Source organism: Triticum dicoccoides, chromosome 1A (genome assembly GCF_002162155.2).
Source record: "Triticum dicoccoides isolate Atlit2015 ecotype Zavitan chromosome 1A, WEW_v2.0, whole genome shotgun sequence".
Taxonomy (NCBI): domain Eukaryota; kingdom Viridiplantae; phylum Streptophyta; class Magnoliopsida; order Poales; family Poaceae; genus Triticum; species Triticum dicoccoides.
The window spans coordinates 501158546-501167848 of record NC_041380.1 but is presented as its reverse complement, the minus strand read 5'-3'; the positions used below and the strand labels follow the sequence as shown (position 1 = coordinate 501167848).

Sequence of the window (9303 nt, the reverse complement as noted above, 5' to 3'; positions counted from 1 at the left end):
CCTACTCCCGGAGGGAGTAGGACTCCTCCTGGCGCGCCCTATGATGGCCGGCCGGCCTCCCCTCTTGAACCTTTATATACGGAGGCAGGGGCACCCCTAGAGACACAAGTTGATCCACGTGATCATATTCTTAACCGTGTGCGGTGCCCCCTTCCACCATAGTCCTCGATAATATTGTAGCGGTGCTTAGGCGAAGCCCTGCGACAGTAGTACATCAAGATCGTCACCACGCCGTCGTGCTGACGGAACTCTTCCCCGACACTTTGCTGGATCAGAGTTCGGGGATCGTCGTCGAGCTGAACGTGTGCTAGAACTCGGAGGTGCCGTAGTTTCGGTGCTTGATCGGTCGGGCCGTGGAGACGTACGACTACATCAACCAAACGCTTCCATTTTCGATCTACAAGGGTACGTAGATCACACTCCCCTCTCGTTGCTATGCATCACCATGATCTTGCGCGTGCGTAGGAATTTTTTTGAAATTACTACGTTTCCCAACAGATTCGTGGCATGAAGACGACGACATCTATGTCAAAGGTGAAGATGAAGATGAAGCCAATGATGTTGATATTAGTGGCGCTCCATTGTTCATAGACGAGCTCACCCAAAGAGCGGGAGCACAAAAGAAGCGGAAGAGCATTCGCACCGGTTCATATACACAAGATGAGGACAAGTTGATTTGTCAATGTTGGATGGAGATTAGCCAAGATCCAAGGACCGGCGCGCAACAAAAGGGCATTGTTTTTTGGACGAGAGTCCACAAAACATTCCATGAAAGGAAGATGTTTGAGCCCTACCAAATTACAAGCAACCGTGGCATCGGTTCGATTCAAAAAAGATGGTTGTTCATCCAACAAGAGTGCAACAAGTATTGTGCCGCATTTGAGAGCGTTGAAACACGGCCCGTGAGTGGTCTCGGCGTTGGGGACATGGTATGCTCTTCTCTTTCTAGCCCTTTCCTTGCTACGGCCATGATACTTCGGCCGTGTATATGTTTGTATGTTCACTTGTTGTTGACCATGTGGTGTAGGCATTTCAATCTTTGGAGGCATTCAAGGCCCGACACAATGACAAGCCATTCACTCTTACGCATTGTTGGACGCTCATCAACAATTGCCCTAAGTTCAAGGATCAATACCATGAACTTCAAAGGAAGAGAGGCAAGAAAACGGCCAAGTTCGCCGGAGGTGGGGATGGCGAGGCGTTGAATAGACCGAGGGGCAAGACCAACTCCAAGATGGACGACATACGTGACGCCTCAACCATGGCCTTGCATGAGACTTTGCATGACATGATGTCACATAAGGATGTGAGGGACGAGAAGAAGCGGCAAAGTAAGGACGAGCAAATGAAGCAATACCTAGACCTCCAAAGACAGAAGCTTGAGATGGAGGAGGCGGCCAAGAAAAGGAAGATAGACATGGAGGAGGCGGCCCGGCAAAGGCAGCTCGACATGGAAGAGGCCGCCTGGCAAAGGCAGCTCGACATCGAGGCCGACAACGTCAAGGCCAGGCAGAGGCAGCTCGACATCGAGGCCACCAATGCCGCCACCAAAGCGAAGGAGGTGGCCCTTGCGATCATGAGCGTGGACTTGTTGAAGATGAGCGACAAGAAGAGGGCTTGGTTCGAGGCCAAGCAGAAGGAGATGCTCGACGCCGAAGGCCTGAACTAGGTCGTCCGATCGGCGTGGCCGTTCTTTTTGAAGGCTGGCATGGGTGCCGCCCGCCCGCTGGCCGCTGGCTGTGTGCCGGCGAAAAAACATTCACTTTGGAGGCCGACTGTGTTGCCGGCCGCTGGCTGTGTTGCCGGCGAGGACAACTATTTATTTTGGAGGCTGGCTGTGTTGCCGGCCGCTGGCTGTGTTGCCGACGATGGTCGTGTAGGCCGCTGGCTTTGTTGCCGGCGTGATGAACTGGGGTCGTGAACTGGGGCTTGGCATTTGAAACGTCCCTTTTTTTAAAATAGACGCGAACAGGATGGGGCAAAAGGATGCGTTCGCGTGGTGGGCGCACGGCCACCGCATCCCAAGACAGGCCCGGACACGACCCCAAATCCCTAACCAAAGGGATAAAAACAGGACAAAACGGATGTCCGTTTGGGGTCGTGCGGTGAAGTTGACCTAACGTCATTTAAAAAAAGGAAAAGTGTCCCTTTCAACCGACTGATTTCTCCTTGGCATCAGCCGCACCGCGATGCGTCCGATCCAGTTGGATCGTGCGGCGCTCGTGGTCCCACATGTGAACTCGCGTCAACTGGCTGTCCCTCGTGTGGTACACGTCTTCCATGAGACCCACCCACCGCCCAGCCTCCTCTTATCCTTTCTTCTCGGTCTAGTCCTTTCATACGATTTCCTCTTTTCCCCATTCCCATCCACCAGTGGATCTCATCCAGCGGAGGAGCTCCACTCCGGCCGCAGCCACCATGTCACAGGACATGGCAGTAGGGAGCACGTGCTGGAACGCAACATCGCGACTGGCCGCGTCAGCGCAACCTCCGCCGATGGTGTGGCAGCAAGCGCTAGGGGTGTAGTAGCACGGCGACCGGCCGCGTCAGTGCAACCTCCGCCGGGGATGCGGCAGCAGGGGCGGCGACGTCTGCAACGGTTACCGGCGCTGCCGGCGATGCGACGCGGGAGGTCGGCGACGGCCGGCAGTGCTGCGACGCAATGCTCCGTCCATGGATGTCGGCGCTGCGATGTGGCCCTCGTCGGCAACTACCAGTGTTACGATCCATCACCCACCGGAGGGGTGTGTCAAGCCGGAGAGGTGGTGCGCGACGCGGTGTTCCAACACCATCGCAGCTCCGACGGTGTCGCGGCCGCTACAACGCAACTCCAACAGTGTCGACGACCTCTGCATTGCAGCTCCGGCGGCGTCGCGGCCTCTGCATCGCAACTCCAACGATATCGAACGAGCAGTTTAGGCAGCGGCGCGGCGGCTGCGTTGCAGCTCCGGCGGCATCAACGAACTGCTGGACAATAGCTTCAGCGGCGTCGCGGCCGCTGCATCGCACCTCTAGCGGCATCGACGAGCACTGATGGTAGCTCCGGCGGCGTCGCGGCAGCTGAATGCAGCTCTGGCGGTGTCGTGGCCGTTGCATAGCAACTCCGACGATGACATGGCCGCTGCATTGCAGCTCCGGCGGCGTCGCGGGCGCTGCATTGCACCTCGAGCGGCATCGACAAGCACTGCATGGCAGCTCCGGCGGCATCGCGGGCCGCTGCATCGCAGCTCCGGCGGCCTCGACGACTGCTGCATAGCAGCTCCGGCGGTGTCGGGGCCGCTGCATAGCAACTCCGACGACGACATGGCCGCTGCATCGCAGCTCTGGTGGCATCAACGTCCGCTGCATCGTAGCTCCGGCGGCTGCTGTGTCACAACTACGTCGGCGACGAGGCCGCTGCTGCGGTGCTGGTAGGCATGCTTGGAGCGGACAGTGGGGGCTGTGGTGGTGCCTGTGTTGCGCGAGTGGAAGATGCATGTGCGTGAGGAGACCAAACAAACGGCTCTGATATGCACAGTTGGACGGTTATCGAGGTGGTTGATAACTGCGAGTTATCAACCGGCTTACGCCTAGCATCGGCCTTAAAAAAGGTCATTAACATTTCTTGGCGATTCATTCATACTCTCTCCGTCTCAAGATAAGTTTCTTAACTTTACTACAGTTTAGTACATAATTGCACCCCTCTTTCAGCTCTGGTCCGTCGCCACTGTGCACGAACACGCACAACCGATCCTGTGGGGCAAAGCTGACCTTCTGCGCTTGGAATTTGTTGAGTTGCTGGCCACTTGAGCAGAGCCATACCATGTGGTGGTTGCTTTCAACGGAGCAAGAAAGTCAAGAAGCCCCGGGAATCAAACGCGCCGAAGATGCTAAATGGGCCTATGTTGCGTGTCATGTGATCAAATTAGCTTATGCCTAAATGAGTCTACTTATCAGAACTATTTATGTTTGAAATTTAAACATTTAAAGAAATAAGAAAACCAAGAATTGACATGCATTCATTCAAGTCCATGGGCAATCGAGCAAGCACTAATGAAAATGAGCAGGGGGTTAAGGAGTCTGGAAGAGTCTTTCGAGGTAGGGGATTGCAGCAACAAACGGTGTGGAAGTAATGCAGAGAGGAAATCTCATGGCTGGCAAGGAGGACGAGGGCAATGAGGACCATCTCGCCATTGCCGGATCTAGGCCGTTGGCTGGGAAGGGGGGAGAGGTGTCGACAGAGGTGCGTTCCAGCTTCTCCCTCATGTCTATAGACATGAAAAACCTTTGCCAGCAAGAGATGATTGCGGGGGAGCGACATCATGGGTTTTGTGCTTAGACGTAGACATAGTTGAACCGGAGTTTAGTGGCCATGTTCTGGGAGAGCGAAATGACATTGTTTAGGCAAGTGACGAGAAATTTGGGTTTGTGCCAACATTGTGCTATAGTTAAATTTGTACAATGCAAATCGCCACGCAACAATGTAAATAAGGTCTTTGTTTTAGTTTGATTTTCTTGTCTATACACCTTATTTTCTTTTTCAGTTTTGTTAAAGCACATCTAGATTGCCAAGGACTTAGATGTGCAATACTTAGGTGTATACACCTTATTTTCTTTCTCAGTTTTGCCAAGGAGAGGAGCGGGGTTGCGACGCGCGCGGCGAGCTGGCTCCAGAGGGCGCTGCGGGCGGATGGCGGTGCTGGGCAGCGGAGGAGCAAGGGCGGCACGACGAGGCCCATGAGCAGAGGGCGCTGGTGGTCTACGGCGGTGCGGGCCCTATCCGCGTCAAATCTAGGTCAAGAGGGCCTAGGTCGCCATGCTTCTCTGATGGGGTTCGTGTGTGCCGCTTGCGTTGGCCCGAGGCAGCTTGCGACGACAGCCGCCACCCCTGGTGGCTGGGGTTCTGGAGGCGGCTCGGCCAGTGACGTGGTCGGCATGGCCGCGGGCCACAAGCTGTGCGCGAGATGAATGACACCCTGCTCGGTGTTGTATCCTTCTGATGGTGGTTCGGAAAGCTCGACACTGTCGTAGATGGGAGGATAAGATGGTGGTGACTGGAGGGAGAGGAATGGCATTGTTGCGGTTGTTGCATCCTTCGTCGGGAGAGGAATGGCCCGTAGGCGTTGCATCCTCGAGAAGATGAATGGCGTCCCGCTTGGTTGCATCCTCTCGATGGGAGAAGAATGGTGCCGCTGCAGGGTTGCATCCTCCGTCCAGTGGGGACGCGGATGCAAGATTGGAAGCATGTCGAGCTTGCCGGGGATGTGTGGTTTGCCGCGGAGGTAGGGGTAGTGGTTTGGTGTGTAGGCTGATCGGATCCTGGGCTCGAACTGTGTACGTGAGACGGTCGGCGAAAGTCGTACTCCGGTTGTGGTCGGAGTCGTCGACGGCGGCGCCCTCTTGCATCGCTCCCTCATTGGAGGCATCGAAGTAGCTGCTCCCACCTTGTCTTTCCTGCCGTGCTTCGGGGAAAACCCTTGATCTAGTTTAGATCAGATGATGGCGACACTATCCGGTGTCGCGTTCCCTCTTGGGGGCATCGTCCTGGAGGTGGATCTGATCAGAGAGACCCGTGATTCATGAGGGTGTGTATATTGTTTGCCGAAAGATGTCGTTTATATGGTTTTTAGGTCCGATTTTTCTTATAAACTGGACCAACCTTCTCCTTCTCATGTTCAATGAATTTAGCAGTAATGCTAACATTTATCGACGCAGTCAGCGAACCAACCTATGATTGGATGGTTAGGTGGACAGTGGTATCCCCAGCCCACCAGGGTTCAAGTCGTGATGCTCACATTTATTCTGGATTTATTTCAGGATTTTCGGCGATACACGTTCAGTGAGAGAAGATGTTTCCGTCGACTAAATCTCAAGATGATATGCCGGCTCAGTTTTTCGGAGATGCTTATATGAATAGAGTGTGCGTATGTGCGTACATAGAATGAGTGTATGCGTGTACGTATATATGAGCGCCGGTGTCTGTAGTGATGTTGAGAAAAAAAAGAGACGCAGGCAGGATCGGTTGGATCAAAAGAAAAAAATCGACGTTCTATCTTCATATAAGAAGAAGAAGACGCAGGCAGGATCGTTTGGATCAATCGATCGTTGCAGGCAGCCTAAACTCGATCCATCTGTTGTTGGTCTCGAACTCTCGATTAGTCCTGTTGGTCGGCGGGAAACTCTCCAATCCCTAGCACTTCCCTAATAATCAGAGAACCTGTATATATAGATTATCTAACAGTGGAACCACCTAATAATCTGGTACGTCTCCTTAGGGGAAGCAGGGAGGGGAAGAAAAACTTCAGTGGTCTGCATTATCGTAATCGATCAGGCTGGTGATAGCTGCGTCGCTGTCGTCACTTGCAGCAAGCGATGTGAGGCGCAAAGTTGATGCAGGAAGTATTGTTGGACATGGTAGAGCTGCAGTAGCATGGATAGGTCGAGGCGCAACTTGATGGCGTGTGTTGACTCGCTCCACTGCCGATCTAGCCGGCTGATCAGTGAGCATCCCATTAAATTAATCAAGTGTTTGCCAACGCTTTGATCGACCTGTTAAGGGAAGCAGAGGCTCGCTGACACTCTGTTAGTGAGTGCCTACCTCTTTCCCAGTGTACCCCACTTCTTTTATTAGGACTTAATGAAAGATAATAACTTTAAAATTGTTTCCCTCTGCATCCCTATTATTTGAAGGTTTTAGCCTTCATTACATCTCAATGGTTTGCTTGCATTGTTCATGGAATTATTCCCTTAAAGTTTTTTTTGTTTTGGTCCTTTAATACGCATGGTATTTCCTTATTAATCATTGCATCATGGTGTTTCCTTATCAATCATAGTTTAAACAACGAGTCGCTGCTTTGCCCCTTTTTACTTCAGGCGCGAGGAGAGGGAAAGAGAGACAGCACTGTTGGTGACTTCCTCTTCCTCTATGCCACAAGCTACAAGGTATGGAACTATCGCGCGCCCTCTCAACCATTGCTCAATAGCTAGGTCTACGACCCGGTAGGTAACTTGAGACAACCGTTCTACTAGCCTTTCAACTCAATCAGATTAGCATTTTTATTGAACTACGTTCCCTTTCACTAACTTAAGAGTAAATTGCACAAAACCACCACTTTGAAGGCAAGGTTTGTGAAAACCACTACAATACATTTTTTTTGCAGAAAACACCATGTCTTCCGTAATCTTTTTTGCAGAAAGCATTTATGGGCGGATCGGGGTCAATTAAGCTTGTTTATGACAGGTGGGGCCCTTTTTGCGTACATGGCACCGTCGGCCGTCCCGACAGCTGTTAGACGGCGTTTGACGGCGCCGTATGCCTCTGTTTGATGGACCGGTCAAAAGACCGGTCGATGCTGCCCCCACTCCCCACTCCGCACTCTGTCTCGCTGCTCTCTCGCTCACTCCTCCTCTGTCTTGCTCCTCTGCTTTGCTCGCCGCACCCGCAGCCGCGTCGCCGCACCCGCCGCCGCGTCGCCGCGCCCCCGCCGCGTCGCAATGGTGTCCTGGAGCGATGGGTCCGATAGCAGCAAGCACACCGTGGAGTACGTCAGCTCAGGTTCTGACGACGACAGAATTAAGGTAAGTTCAGATTTTTAGGGTTAGGGTTTGTGATTTGGGGGATTTCTTGAATGAGCTTGTTTGCTGACATGTGGATCAAATCTCTGGTATTCCTATGCACTACAGATCCCTGCTACCATTGAAGACTCCGATTTCGAGGGACCTGAAACGGAGTTGCTTGTTCTCTGCAATGAACATGGGAAGGCCGCAGAAAGGCGTGTTGCTTTCGAAGGAATCCACACTGGCAGAAGGTTTCTTTACTGTGTTGAGAAGGTATATTGTGATTTGTTTTCTCTGGATCTGCCTTTGTTTGTGCTCTGCCTTTGTTTTCTCTAGATCTGTACTGTGGAGGCAGGCATTGCAGTTTAGTGTTAAGTTTAGTTGTATTGTTTAGTTAGGAAAGTGAATGAGAAGCAATTGCTTACTCTGGCAGCATCTTTTCCCCTTGGTCTGGCAACATTGTTAAGTTATGTCACTTTGTTTAGTGTAGCATGCTATTAATAATTTAAGACAGAATATGCATGGGTTACTAGAGCAGGACAGAGGATGCAACTTGTTTAGTATGACATGTTAGGTCATTTGATTGATTCTGTTTACTTTATAGCAGGACAACATTGTTTAAGTAGCATGAGGACATGTTTAAGTAGTCCTCTCTTTAGCTAGCAAGCTCAAGCTCTGAATTTGAGGATAATAATTATAATGTTGCTTGGAAGCATTCTAATGTTTTTGTTTATATTAATTCTAATTTTGTTCAGGAAGGTAGAAACTGTGGATTAGTTGAATGGATTGATCCAGCTTGGCCCAACACCCTTGAGAATGCATTAGCCAAGTTATGGTTTATGTATGAACAAAGTAGGAGATACAGGACTGAGGAAAATCTTTTGCATTCATTTGCTGTTCATGACTTGACACAAGAGAAGAAGAAGCTGCAGGAGAGCTATGAGAAGTTGGTTGAAGATGTGAATGGACTTTTGGATGCTCAGGAAAGGAGGGCAGAGGTAGAAAGGAAAGATCTTGAAACCAACAAGCTTCAGGAGAAGTATGACATGGTTAAGAACCTAGCAGCTACTCAAGCAAATTTCATTAGGAACATGAAGCTCAAGCTAGCTGAAGAGAGGAAGAACTTGCAGAACCACATTGATGAGTTGAAGAAGACAGTTGAAGAGAGCAATGTGAAGCTGCGGGGAGTCAAGGCCATCATAAATGGATAAGCAGGTGGTTCTGGAAGAGAAGAATGGGCAATATCTTTTGGCATTTGCTGACCTTTCGTAGAGTGTGGTTTGGCATTTGCTGTAATGATGGTAGTTTAAATTCTTTGAACTATGAGCACTTCTGAACTATGGTGATGTAATGTAGTAATCTTCAACTATGATTATGTATGGATTTGAACTAATGCGAAATGTGGTGGTATTTGGAGGTGCTGAATGTGATCTTAAGTAAGATGCTTGCAAATTGATGATTGTGATCTTAAGTATGTTTCTGTGCAACTGGTGTTTTTTAGCTTAGTAAGCTATTTGCAGTTGTTGAATTTGATCTTAAGTGTGTTTATGCTCAACTGATGATTGTGAGGCATCAAGTAGGCTCAACTATGGTTTTTTTGGCTTTTTATCGACGAGGAGGCATCAAGTAGGCTCACTTATGGTTTTTTGGCTTTTTATCGACCCCGAGGAATCAAGTAGGCTCAACTAGGTTTTTTGGCTTTATATCGACACCGAGGCATCAAGTAGGCTCATTTAGGTTTTTTGGGCTTTTTATCGACCCCGAGGC

General features: G+C 50.7%; 1 long non-coding RNA gene across 1 annotated transcript; it reads left to right on the top strand.

Annotated features, from left to right (window-relative positions):
• The first annotated feature begins 2346 nt into the window (after nt 1-2346).
• On the top strand, nt 2347-4483 carry LOC119282960. Its single transcript, XR_005138962.1, has 2 exons — nt 2347-3590; nt 3691-4483. It is a non-coding gene; the product is annotated as an uncharacterized LOC119282960 (long non-coding RNA).
• Nucleotides 4484-9303: the final 4820 nt, after the last annotated feature.